Source organism: Zootermopsis nevadensis, unplaced genomic scaffold (assembly GCF_977971745.1).
Source record: "Zootermopsis nevadensis isolate Lab colony 2312 unplaced genomic scaffold, Znev_1.0 Znev_ptg000017l, whole genome shotgun sequence".
Taxonomy (NCBI): Eukaryota; Metazoa; Arthropoda; class Insecta; order Blattodea; family Termopsidae; genus Zootermopsis; species Zootermopsis nevadensis.
In genome coordinates this window covers 10,736,886-10,750,880 of record NW_028259149.1, presented here as the reverse complement: position 1 = coordinate 10,750,880, position 13,995 = coordinate 10,736,886, and the positions used below count along the sequence as shown (strand labels likewise).

Sequence of the window (13,995 nt, the reverse complement as noted above, 5' to 3'; positions counted from 1 at the left end):
CAATCAAGTAACAGAATCCTTCAAGAGACACTCCTGCATGCTACTCCAGGAGGAACGCCTTGAACACCACAAGGCACAGTCCAGAAGTAGTTAACAGTTCCTCACCATGTCAAGAAACAAGAAGAACACTTCCGACCTAAAATAAATTGACTGAATCCCAACTCAAATCCAAAATAAAATGAAACTTTATAAACATTCTTGCGGAGGAAGAAGCATTGCTCAGACCTACGAGCAGATAGGAGGATTTTTTTAAAAGATGGAATAGGTGTCCTTGTGAACGCGGTAATGAAACCTTCGGGTTTCTTTATCAGCTGAATTATTATCACCTTCTCAAGGAGGACTCTACTCTATGGACTTTACCCACGTTCTTGAATCAGAGTTAGGTTTAAAGAAATGCCTAAGGAAAGAATCGGTCGCCATGCAAACACACCGCTGCACCAACGTGTAAGGAAGATCTGTAAATGACTCTACGGTTGACATCGATGCACAAAGTTGCGCCTGATCGAAGTCCTTCAAATTAACAGACCCCTTCGGAACATATAAAGACGCTTTATCAACTGCAAGGTTATGGCAGGCTATATATTACTACCTTCTGGGATGCTGCGCCACCAACATGCAATAAGTATCTCTGAAACGTCGGTCAATTTTTGTGAGACAACACGGAGCAACATCCCAGCAGAGAGTCATCTTCATACTCATCGCCTCCTGACCTTGAAATCTCACTTTGCTACGGACGTTTAAGTGGAACGTATTAGAGAACAGACTGATACTTGAACTCAAGTTCAGTGGCTGAGGAAAACCACGGGAAAGAGACCATCTGGTGGCCGGTAGATGTGTTGCCTGGTTTACGGGTAGAGAATGACTCAAGACGTTTTAACTGAAAGGGTTAAAAGTGATGAAGTGAGCCTGGAATGCGATGACAAACGAGTAAGAAATAATCTCAAAGATGGTAGTGACTTTTTTTAAGGGCACTTCCAACACGTCTGCTTGAGAGACTGAGGTGGTCCAAGAAAACCGCCAGTCGGAACAAGGGACATTCGAACAGAGTGTACACTATTGCCGGCCCCTTCTCGCAACAGGAACAAGTTCTTGGAGAAACTTAATACTCTTCCCTAATACATAGACACCAGCAGGAATTATATAAAAAGCAATAAACAGCTTTTATTGCACCATTACTCTATCCAATCTCCTTAACATCGCGTCTCTAAAAATGTAGAACCTAAATACATCACGTAAATGTTTACAATAAAAATTACAACAAACATTCCTTCATAACTCGACCTACGGATCTAAGATTAGTGTTAATGGCAGGCCTGTCTTTCCACCACCTTCCCCGATAGCCGCCATCCCCTGAACACACTTGTATCCATTCGGACCTCACATCCTGTCCATCACAACCTGCGATTACTATGTGTAAGCCCATATCGAATTTACACGTTATGGAATTAATATTATCTGTTCCAAACTTTAAACTATCACCTGCAGGCCTTGCTTTTAGTTGTTCTGCCAATACAAGAAATGATAGCACGCATTTCGTTAACTTCTTTTATCGCAAATCCCGTTTCTACGTGTTTTTGTTCGTCCTAAGTATGTGCTATACAAAAAACACTTTCAGGTGCCTTATTATCTGCTGTTATGTTATAACGTCGAATGTAATAGAGTAGTAAAACAATGTCCCGCAGTCCTAGCGACATTCACAAGGCGAAACTTAGGGTATTTCATATTAAGGTTAGAAAGTGTTATTCAATTCGTCTGCAAACAAAACAAAATGCAAAAGATTAAAAATGTTGTCTCCTGGTCCAATATCTACGCAGGACGAAGACAGAAGAGTTTGGTAGTTACAAAGTGTGTGTCGTTACGGCGAAAGACGTGGACTTACGATCAGCATATGAACCAACAACCCAAGAACATGTTTGTTCAGCGCATATTCTGCACCCGTAAGCATACTGTACTGACATGGCAAAACAGAGAACAGGGTCTTGTTCCAATTCTGGGCACTGCCCATCGCGTCTGCCACTAACCTCGAATCAACATTTCACTCCAACACACCTCCACCCAACTTCGCTTACAGTGACGGAGATGTCGCCAGTAGAATTATGCTGTGTCGAGTTTCACACTGCCGAAAACTGTCGATACATGAATCATAACTACAGCCTTGCCATCGTCCGTCATGGTGTGAATTACTTAGCAGTTAAACACCTCTAAAACGTCGTTCAATACCTACCACACTACATGGGGCAAAATCCCACAAGACATCCATCTCCTAAAAGTGGTACGGTTCGCGCTATATATTATGCAAGAAGGAGACGTTTGTCATGAAACTACTTGAAGCATCCGCCATTAAAAACATACTGTCTGTCTATAAACTTACCGCATGTTGCTTCCGGCACAACCCGCGTAATTGACTATGCAATAATAAATCTGTAAGTTAAATAAATAAATATCAGGGCTGATTACGTATGCTAAAATTAAAAATCCTACAATTGCCAAGTTCAGAAATTGAAATCATCCCGTCCACTTGCGAAAACACAAAAAGAACAATAATTCTACCAGGTATTTTGTATGGGTATGAACAGTGACATCCTTCAGTGATGGAAGATTCTCGGCTGCAATTCCAAGATAAGATTTGTTCTTAAATAGGACGGAAATATTATACAATTTGGAAAGGGCCTGTTACATAAAGAGATATAATTATATTTACGCAGGTCGCCTGCTAGCCTATTGCTACGGCCGGCTAGACATGTAGCTCGGATGCAGTACACTATTCGTTGGGGTGTAAAGTGCCCACATGATAAAACGAGAGAGAATATGAATCTTGGAGGGAACTGGTTGAGACACTCGCGAGTTGTACAATGACAAGCTTTGGTGTTATCGGAGCCAAACCTACGGGTTCTGCTAGCAGAGACTTGTGTGTTTTAACTTTATTTTCCATGCCAGTTTGGAGGTGGAATGTTTGAACGGTGCATTCCACGAATACCAGAACAGACATGCTGACTGCTCTGTTTACCAGAAATGTTCCGTGTACAGTGGCGTGAAGCTACTGTAACATGTTTCGAAAGGTGTAATATTGCCTACAGACGCGAATTGCTAGAAACAAATATGAAACCCGACAGTGATAGTCCATTAATATTTTGCTTATAACGCAGTACGAGTATTCCTGCCTTGACCTGCGCAAGGAGGAAAATGAAAGAGAAATTTTGAGCAGAAACTCAGCAGCAAGTCGTCGGTGTCACCTGCCTGCAACGAAACTTGTGGCCTTCTAAGTTGTAACACATGTAATCTTTTGGTTCATATCAACGACTACACACTCTCACATCCCAGAATACCACATTATGAAACGCCAGCCATTAATTTATAAACAAAAAATAATCGCTGAAAGAAATCCGAGAGGCATAAATTCAAATGTCCACAGAGCATTACAATCTTGATGACCCACACCGATATTTTAATCGTACTGCATTTTCTTCCCGCCTGAAGATTTTGAAGACAAAATTCTTGTACAAACCTGTATATAACATCGTGTACATACAGTGACCAATAATTAATTATTCCATATTCAATAACTGGATTTTTAAATTACTTTTTATTTTTCAAAAATAATGCACAGACTTAGAAAAATACGAAACCTCTACGCAGCTGAGCAGCGTGTAGAAATTGTTGGACTGTTATTTTACATACAATTGCTCAATTTCATTGACGCAGAGAGAATTTAGCAGAAATTTTAACACCCGAACGGCTTCAGGGAATCTTGACGCAGGGTTAAACATCTCTTTCCGTACAAGACGCAGATTCTTGAACGCATTGCAGCCAACAGATCACGTAAAGCGCCAACACTACACCTTCCTACAAGTAATTAATTATGCACCAGCGTTTATAAGGTTGTCGTACAAAAGTGAGAGAGTTCGGTGTCGGTGGCTGTTTCCAGATATATCTGCCCAGACAGTCTGAGGACAAACTGTAAAAATCATTAGTCAGGATAGCTACGAACCGCCAGATACAAAGTTTCATGTGGGAACCGCCACTGAGGTAAAAAGCTGCTTTCTGCTTTGAAGTTCCCACCAAGAGGCCGGTGGACTCCGGAAGTACCTCTACTTATCTTCGCAAGCCGCGGTGTCTGATTCTGCTGCCAGACGCATTCCATAGACCAATCTGGATGCCGGGAAGTTTACAACTAGCAGCAACAGTCTACCTCAGAATTCGGTTCCCATAAAATATGAGAATTATTCTTCTGTGTGGTGAATATTGAACTGATCACATTAAAATAAAGTGAGCATATATGATTCTGCATTGGTGAGTTTTGAGCTTCTTTCTGCAACCAGAGTGCGACACAAGGTGAAGAAGGCGAAATGAAGGAAAATTCAATTTACCTACACCTAAAAACCTACGTAATTTCCAAATCAGAAAATTATCCATCCCTAAATGCAGTGTTGTTCAAATTCCTTCAGACTGACAAGTTCAGATTTTAATCCACATACAAAATCGATATTTTACTGTATCTACTTCGATTTCGGCGAGAGCTACTGATATCGAGAAATGAAAATATCCGAATAAAGCTGTCAAATCTCAAACAACATGAAAACGACAAAGCAGAGCACGCAGGGAAAGAAATAAAAACTTTTCCTCCATGCCCACGACCGTCAATAATTTGTTTTCGTCCGATAAGTGAACATCAGCATTTATCATAAGTTACGTCTGACATTAAATTCCAGCACCTCCTGACTGTCTTGTTCTACAACAGTGGCAAAAATGTTTCACGGAATTCCGAACAGAAAACGCCTAAGACATGCTTACCTATCCCGGCTATGCTCTGCGTGTCGTTTGAAAGCACTGTAATTAGCCCAATGTTTTCGTGGGCTGGCTTAGACCAAACCGAACTAGAATACCATTACATTACCATTTCCTAAATGAAGTCTAAGAATGAGGGAAGGGGGCTTACGTACGCTCACAATGCAGGCCAACTTTCACCCCCCCCTCCCCAATTGCCTGACAACTGCAGAATATCTTATCAGTATATAATATCCCATACTGGGGTACGTTGAATTCCATGCCAATGATCAGCAGAAATTTCGTCTACGTATGAAGTTGACCTTGAGAGAGGAATGTTGAAAGGTTTGCATATAGCTGAAGGAATTAGGTGATGTGTACTAGATTCATCTCGCTCAGGGCAAGGACCGATGACGTGTTCTTGTGAACACGGTAACGAACCTTGGGGTTCCATAAAATATGAAAAATTTCTTGACTTGCTGAAAGACTATTAAATTTTCATGAAGACTCAACTCCACTGAGTTCTTCATGTAGTTGAAATTAAACATAACACAAGCGATATTCTTCGATAACTAATGCAGTCAGTTTATAGCCAAGTTTATAAACACGTAGGCTGCAATAATAGATTCCGCCATCGCTGTTGAAAATCTTTATCCTAAATAAACGGAACAGGATTGCATTTGTGTATCTGAAAACGTAGGCGTCTGTGAACCTCAGGATATATTTCACCTCTCGCCTGAATCGACTCTGTAGAATTTGTTTGCTGTCTCAATGGCAACTTAACAAGGAATCGAGGCTGAAGCAAGAGTTCAGCCGCTTACATTTCGGTGTGCTTGATGTAGTTCATTCCGTCGTCAGAGTCCGCGTTTCGAATTCACTCCCTCTGGTGCACGCAACTGAAATTACGCAGCAAATGAGAATTATCAACACCTGGCTCCGTGATAACCAACACCAAGACATGGTGACGCCATTACAGCGAAAAAAGCTGACAAGCCAACTGGTAAGGCAGCCGCAGTATGCAATTACAGTGTTGTCCGGCATACCATAACACGTAACGATCAAGTCCCACCTGCAAGGACAGTCCCAACGGGCAGTTTCTCTCACAAAAGGAGAAAAATATAAGATTTCATATCCGTGTGTCCTACCCCTCACCAAGCGACTTTTGGACAAGTGGAAGGATTTTAATTAAATCTGCCAAATATATTGGCAATGCTGACCGCTCCGCGTTTTGTAAATGTTAAATGTCGACTTGTGATAACACCAGCATGGAGACCATACAACACCCACTCACAGATTAAAAATACACTTTTCATGTAACAAACATTCTTTGCGTATGTCCAAATCCGGTAGTTGTGGTATCAAAACTTCTGGCAGACTGGGTATTCAGAAGGAAACATTAAAGTAAACATTATAGTAAAGATCTTGTTAGTTTCACGGTTGAACGGGACTGTAGAACCTAATCTGTTACTGTTCCCACGATACAAAATGGCGGTATCAGGCCAGTCAGAGCTGTGGTGTAATGTTTTATCAGTTACAGCCAAACAGGACACTAAAATGCCTGAAGTCTCCACTGGAGTCACCTCTTTAGCTCTTCACAACACAAAGATAATTATATTTACGGCGTTTTTAATGTTCTCCATTCGTCATCCCCCTTCCCGACGAAGAGTGTATTTATGTTTCCTGTTAAGGTACAATTTGGCTGCACGCGACAGAGACGGGAGACGGACACTACGCAGCTTGTCGCCACACACTTTTGAGGTGACGACCGAGACATGCGGCAAAGTGTTTGTTTTCTTTGTTTTGTTGAGACATACGTGCACATATTCTGTAAAAAATGAGTACAAAAATGCTTCTAAAAAGGTTACTCGAAGAAGAAGAAGAAGATGATGTGTTGCTGTGTTATTTGTTGCGAAAGAAACAAAGAAAACCTATGAGTTCAAGATTCAAAACCAGACGTGAAGAAGGATCTTTCTGTCGGTGGTCAGTGGTCGGTTTACTGCTACTAATTCTACCAATTGCTCATCTTGGTCACCAGTAAATTTAATTTCTGCCATTATTTTACTCAACAACACACGTGCTGCCTGAGCCCGTCGCGAGACACTACTGGTCCGAGAGCGGTCTCCTGTGCTTTATCTCTGTCGCCTGTCTTTGTCTCGCGCTCGTAATTGTACTTCATACGATTGTACAGAGAGCAGTCAGGAAGCGACCAGTCTCGGTCTCGTAACTCTGTCGCCTGCCTCGGTAGCTTGTCTCTGTCGCGTGCAGCCAAATTGTACCTTTAAATTCTTACAAGAGCGACAAGGAGAAAGTGTTCACTTTGGTATTAACCGAATTAAAAAGGCGTGCTGGCAAACTCTGGGAACGATATACTCTTTGTACTCCAGAAATAAAGCGTCTCTCATTTTTTCCCACGATCTTATCTTCGCAACTATTCTTCTACCGGATACCTTTCCCACGTACAGCACGCCCTGAACATCCGTGGTTAAACTCGTCTTTTGGGTAAATATGCACAAGAAATTAAACCGTTTGATAACAATTTATTAAACACATATTTCATACACTCGGATGTTTTTTAATTAAATTCTAAGAAAGCATTTAATATTTTAATAATTCTGTTAAAGAAACTTAAAATGCAAACATCCGCTTCCTTGATAAAATAACTTGGAGCCGGTCCTTTATTTCAGTGCGCACTTAACATGTAGCAGCGAAGATAAGCTTCAAAATCATAAATAATTTTAATTTCAATAAAATCTTCTCGGGAAATCAGTCGCGTCAAATGGTTACCGTAGTAAACCGACGTTTCGGGAACCCTGTCCCCATTATCAGGGTTCTGATGTGACTGGATACTTCCGAAGTCGCCTGTGCGACGTGGCTGATTGCCCGAGATGATTTTATTGATTGTACTCGCCGCGAAAGTCTCAAATCCTATAAATTTTAATTTCATTTCCAACGTAGTGATTACTGTTGGCCTATTCGCTTTCTTAACAGACTATGAAGGTGCGGACAATGATTTTATCGTAAAATAAACAAGGCAAAGATTCGTCAGAGTACTGAAGAATTGTGAAACAAGTGTTCGCTGCCGGAAGATGTAAGCGTTCGCAGGGACTATATCCTCTGTGCGTCAAACTATTTACGAACGCCGGGAGATTAAAAACATCGACGGATAAAGGCACAACAAAAGACTTATCGAATAAAAATTGGTATAGATAAGTGAAATTACGTTCTGTGACTGCAGATCAAAATATTTTTCGATTAATATGTTTAACTAGAAGAAGGGAAAACTGATTCGTGTCCCATGCAGTATTATATCTGCGCTGAAAACTAGCCACGCATTTGTACATATGAACCTCAAAACCGAAACTATTTGGAAAATGTTTCGCAGAATCCCAAAACAAGCAATGATCTGTAACAGAATAAAAAGCTGACCTTGTAAATCCTGCAGGCATTTCTGTAATTAAATAGTAGCCATAATTCATAAGCGTACCGAAAAGGCATGTAACAGGTGCTCGGCCTATCCGAACTGTGTTCTTTCCAACTGATCGCGGGCTGAACGAATCCCGAGGAATATTCTAGACCTAATTCAAAAATTCTTGAATGCCAAAGAACCCGCTTTATAAAGACAAATAAAAATAACATCACCTAATAACTCGTACACGATATCACAAACGCTGGTGTCATCAATGTTTTGATGCAAGCACTAAATCAAGGGTTCCCATTACACGGAACGCTACCGTGATTTAAGTGGCCAGCGTGGATTTTTGTACCACACTATAATTCATTACACCGAAAGACGTGCTGCCTACACAAAGGAACTTTAATTTTAAGCGAATAGTTAATATAAATAACAGATCAACAAACCTGGTACAGAAAATTATGGAGAACTAGGCCTGTGGGAATCTGCCTGTATTACGACGATAAATTACTAGCGCCTTCAATAAATCACCGTGAAATTGAATAAATTGTCCTCATTTATTACACGACAGCCCGAGAGTTGATAATGAGCAAATTTAGCTCTTGTTCTTAAAAGAGTTCAACCCCTGCACTGAATCGAATATGCAGTCGGTCACACTCAACCTTCCCCCCATGCTGAATACGGGTGTCGGGTACCCCAAATATTGCAATTCGTTACAACCCCTCTCTTTCTGAGTACGATACTCTTTCGCTTACAGCATGTGTAAGAAAATAAATATATAAAAGGCCGTATTTGTATCTGAAAACCGCCGCCCGAACAAAGTAGTGGTTGGTATCAACAGTGACACAAACTATTTATAGGTTAATTAAAATTCATACATTTACCTTCAACCTTTTTCTAAGCAATTTTTGCAGCTAGCGTCCCTCATTGCACAACATACAGTTTTATAAGCGATACGCCGTTTCGGTTTCGGTGACAGCTGACTCGTAATTGCCACAGCACTTACCTGAAACAAAATAGAAAGTGCAAATACATGACAACCTTCTCATGAAGTACTGGAACGGTGTGCTACAGCATTTGCAAGTAAAACACATATGAATGTCCGTATCATTGATTAGGTTTTATTCTACTTAAAGATACCATCGAACATTCTTTATTTTTTGTAGTGAAATGTTATCGTTTTCGATTGTATCTGGTTCCTCAGATAGTGAATTTAATTACTTTGTGTTACGTAGAAAATTAGGTTTCTAGATTATGAATAAGCAGGCCATGAAGTACGCAGAAGGAACAAACATTTTCACTGTAGTCGTTTGTTGTCCGATTAAATTGAGGAATATCACTGATAACAACATAGCGCATGCCACATCACAGGAAACAGGAAAGATCCTTGCTCTTTGAAAATTGCAACAAAATACAAAATGTATAAACACTTTTATGAAGTGAATAAAATGTGAAATATCCCTCAAGGCAACGGAAGCCAAATACCTGAAAACGCACCAACAAAAACGGACCGCCTGATTCAACCATATTCAAATTCCCTGAACTAATTCAAAAAGACGCAGAGTAAAAAAATCTGTCGAGTGTCTGTCTTCCGTAGTTATAGCCAATCTCATTCGCCTCCAAACTGTGCCCCGCCATCGGCCTTCTTTGTATTTCCTGTTATAAGAGTCGGGTCCGTCGAAACTTGAACTTCACCTGCATCGCACAAACAGCCCTCTCGCCCATTACATTGCTATTATTTTCGGAAATATAGATAATAAGCGTACAGTTTGCAAGCACGCAGCCCTACGACCCTTGAAGTACGCAGTTCACGTTCCCTGCGTTGATGTTAAGACGTGCTGTGAAAACGCGAACTCCCTCAGTAAGGAATTCTCGCGTGCCGATGATGACAATCCACCTTCCTCAATGGCACAAAACTTCTTGAACAGCTAAGCGACTGTCAACTTCAGTACAGATGGGCTCTGCCACCCTGCAGGAAGAGGTGCTGGCAGAGAGGAAGTGGAACAAGGAACATACACAGAACCAATCAGAAGGCCATTGCTGATCTGGCGTGAACAACAAACATCCACCCTGGAAATTACCTCCGCGGCCTGTGCTTGTGACGTTGACAGAATCTGCCCTCAGTGAATAAAATTCCTATATGGTAATACTGACAGATACTAAAATATATCGGCACGTAGACTTTGTAAGTGGAGCAAAGGCGGACTGGGTCAATATTTTCATTCTGAATAGCAGAAAAAATGTCACCCACATCAGTTTCCGCATTCCTTCCAGGGATATACAGCTCGGTCCCAGACAGTGTCGTCGAGTTCATTCAAAGATGCACCAAGCTAACGGCTAATGCCGTGAAGACAGTTATGGGACTTCCGGACTCTTAGGTACTCAGTCGAAAATTGGAGCGGTGGACCTCCTCCTACTTCGCTGTCGGAAAGGAAAATGAACGAATAATCGCACCGCTTTGCACTTTCACTCATTACATGCGTCTGTTCAAAAGCAGGAGTCGATTTACGACTTTCAGCAAACATCAGAAAGTTACACACCAACACGTCTTCGTCACTCGTTCCCTCGTTTGGTTCTCTTTGCGTCTTTCTTTCCATCATTTCTCTGTTCTTTCTTTTTTATCATGTTTACAATCTGAAAGAACAGAGAAGCTGCAAGGAGATTATGCATACTCTGAGTAAAATAATTAACACTCCTCAATTCCCGCCAAAGTTTCGATCAACCGGGGGGGGGGCTCAACTCTGTGTCCAGAATTTTTAGAAGTTCACATTTATTATCACGTTAAACACGTGGTCTCCGCAGCGTTATCTGCTGCCACGTATACAAGGATGAAAAGTGGTGATGCAGTCCTTAGGGCACGCGGAAGCCCTTCGACACCACGCGTTGGCAGCGTTGAACAGCACACCGCAAAATCTCTCTCAATCGGCGACCCCATATGCTCCAAAGGTAAGACGTTGAGGTAGCAAGCAGAAGCCTGAGACAGGGAAGCGAAGTTGAATGTTTATTTTCTACTTAATTTACGATAACATGGATAAAGTTACGATTAATTTGGTGGCCTCCATTGCAAACGGATGGGAGTAAATTTGAGGGAGGTTTGCACGAATATCATTCAGCAGTAACTTGAAACACTGGAACCATTTTAGCATTTACTTAAAAGTAGAAGGGAAAGCCAGTTTTTTCCTATCGACGTGGGGTCTGTCGTAGGATCTTCTGAATATAAACCGATTACCAGCCAGCATCCAGATAAACAAAATAGCAAAGAAGTCCGCGAGAGTTTCTCTAACATGCATGCGTTTATTTACAGAGTACTTGAGTAAATTACGTCTTACACGATGATAAACATTCATTTGTCATTTTATCTAATAATGTATTAAGAGTTTCCGAATACGCGTTAAAGTTCTATTCCTTCACTGAGAAAAAAAACCCAGCAATGTCGTCACAAGCATCAGTCGGCTATTAAAACGCATGAAGATAAAGCCTGTTCGTACTGACACGTGACATTCAAACGTTTAAACTGGCTCTGTAGGAAAAAGACGAGTTGAGGTACGGGTGCTAGTAGCATGTTGTAGCTACATAGTTGCCAAGTTAAGAAAATAAATAAATAAGAAACAATAACAGAACACCCCACTTTTGCAATATCCAATTCAATATTGCAACATGTAAAAGGCATCATTCTGTAGCAGCTTGCATAATGAAATTCTTCAACATCTACTTTTTTAAACGTTCCTTAAGATAATAAAAAAGAAAGGTCTACTCCACTCAATGGGGGGGCCGAGGAAAAGGGTAAACAGACAAAAGATAACAGTTGACTCTCTTCCAAAGCGGCGGTGACATCAGCTGCCGCGAGGTGTCATTAATTAACGACGAACCTGCTCACCAGCAGTGCAAAGAGGGAGCAAACGGGCCGCCCAAGAAGCAAGCGTGGCGCCATCTGAGAATTCCGAAAAGAACAAGACCAGAATTAAAAAATACCGGTGAGACATGGGTATGTGCGTGACAATAAGAAGTTGGCGATGTCATCCGATACTGAAAAATCGATAGGATATGACAAGCTCCAAAAGTATTAATATCGATATAAATTTCGCGTATCGATGTATCGCTTTGTACTTTAATTGTTTATTAACAAATATGGAGTTAATGAGAAATCTTGTGTCAGATAAGGAATGAATGTCGTTACTACCACCGCTCCTAGTACTAAATTCAATTAAATGCACTTGTTAAATTATTATAATATTAGCGATGAAGAAGGAAAACACTGGCAGGCGACCATGAAACATCACCTGATCATATCACTGACATCTAACAGAACGTTTCGTTGATAGTGGAACTTTAAGACATTAAGTCAATTACGTAGAGAAGCAATTAACATTTTTCTAAGCCGGCAAAATATTCAATATCTATGACCATCTATGTAATTTCATATCGATTGACATCACTAAGGGAAAAAAACATAATAATTCAAGTAGCAGAATTTAGAATCCTGAGTGAATGCAAAGTTGGACAGAAAAATACACACGTGTGATATTTTAATTTGGTAACCGACATTTTGTGACGACTCTGAAGACCGTCCGATTATTTCTGCTTCACGAACGTCCTGTGCCATTTACTTAAGCCATTCAATTACAAACACAAGCAGTCCGTGACATGTAGTGCTATTCCGAATAACACAACGTAAAATAGTAAAACGCACAAGCAGTTGCAGAGGACCCCCCCCCCCCCAAAAAAAAAAAAAACACATCAGAGACGGAGTGTAGCGGGCGGTCTATATACTGTCGATATTGGTCTTGTGAAATTGAACGATTCAAACACACAACATCTCAAGAAACATGCATTCAGGGCACTTAAGACACGTCAGCACACGCCACTCGTTACTTCGTAAGAATGGTAGCACTGTGTCAGGCCTTCCTGAGGATCGACACGGGAAATTTGCGGAATTATTACTGGAAGGGTTAAAATCGACACCAGCGTCATTTTGTCCGCCAAAAGTCATACATGAACTAAAGGGCATCCGAGAGTTTAAATCGTGATCGAATGGCCTGTCTTACACGCTCCATCCACTTTAGATACCACAGGGCAGTTCCCGGTATTAATACCCACTGGTCTTTGGACGAGATGGACTGAACAATAAAATTCAAGGCCACATGGTATGAAACACAACTCAGAGCCTGGATGGCCGTTATAAATACACACTTGGGGGAAGGGAAAGCACATAACGAGGTAACCCACTATTTATATACTATCGTACGTGAAATTATTACGTTTAGGGTGTATAAGTAGCGCGTCCAGGTTAAGGTGGGTGCCTGCATTGCTAGTGTTTTACACTTCCTTTTTATTCACAAAATACAGCCAAGTATAAAAGTCTGTATCAAAATGCCTCCGTGTGTGTCGAAATTAAAGGTGAAAATATGTTTTCGTGTACATTGTGCATGTTCGGACAATTCGCCATCTTGGTCCCCTCTTACTGTAAAGCAGAATCATCTCGCAGTCATGTTGCGGCCAGTTTATTAAAGTAGGCAGGACATTTCGCTCCTTGATAAGAAAAACGCTAACAGCTGAGACAAACTGGATTCACTTTCCCACTAAAAAGAAATATCGTGTGAAACGGTACAATTCCACTCGGAAGCTCTAACCTGGACCTTATCCAACAAGATGCAAAGTGTAAACACAAAACGCACAGCGAAGGTCGTAATTATGTAGGTTAGACAACACATGCAAACAGTGAGGAATGCTGGTTACGGTGCAACACGGTGGTCCATTACATGAGCAAGGCTTTAGCAATGCCAAACTACATCAGTTTTGTGTAGAAATACACAATTCCC

The 13,995-nt window shown here is 41.1% G+C and overlaps 1 protein-coding gene across 7 annotated transcripts in view; it reads right to left on the bottom strand.

Moving 5' to 3' along the window:
• LOC110834027 (cysteine-rich motor neuron 1 protein) overlaps nt 1-13,995 on the bottom strand; it is a 370,078-nt gene that overhangs the window by 43,995 nt on the left and 312,088 nt on the right. Inside the window, exon 2 of one of the 7 annotated variants that reach the window (XM_022072767.2) lies at nt 9,061-9,182. The exons of the other annotated variants lie outside the window; for them this stretch is intronic. The gene's annotated coding sequence lies outside the window, so the exon portion shown is untranslated. The remainder of the gene's footprint in view (nt 1-9,060; nt 9,183-13,995) is intronic. 7 annotated transcript variants of the gene reach the window in all.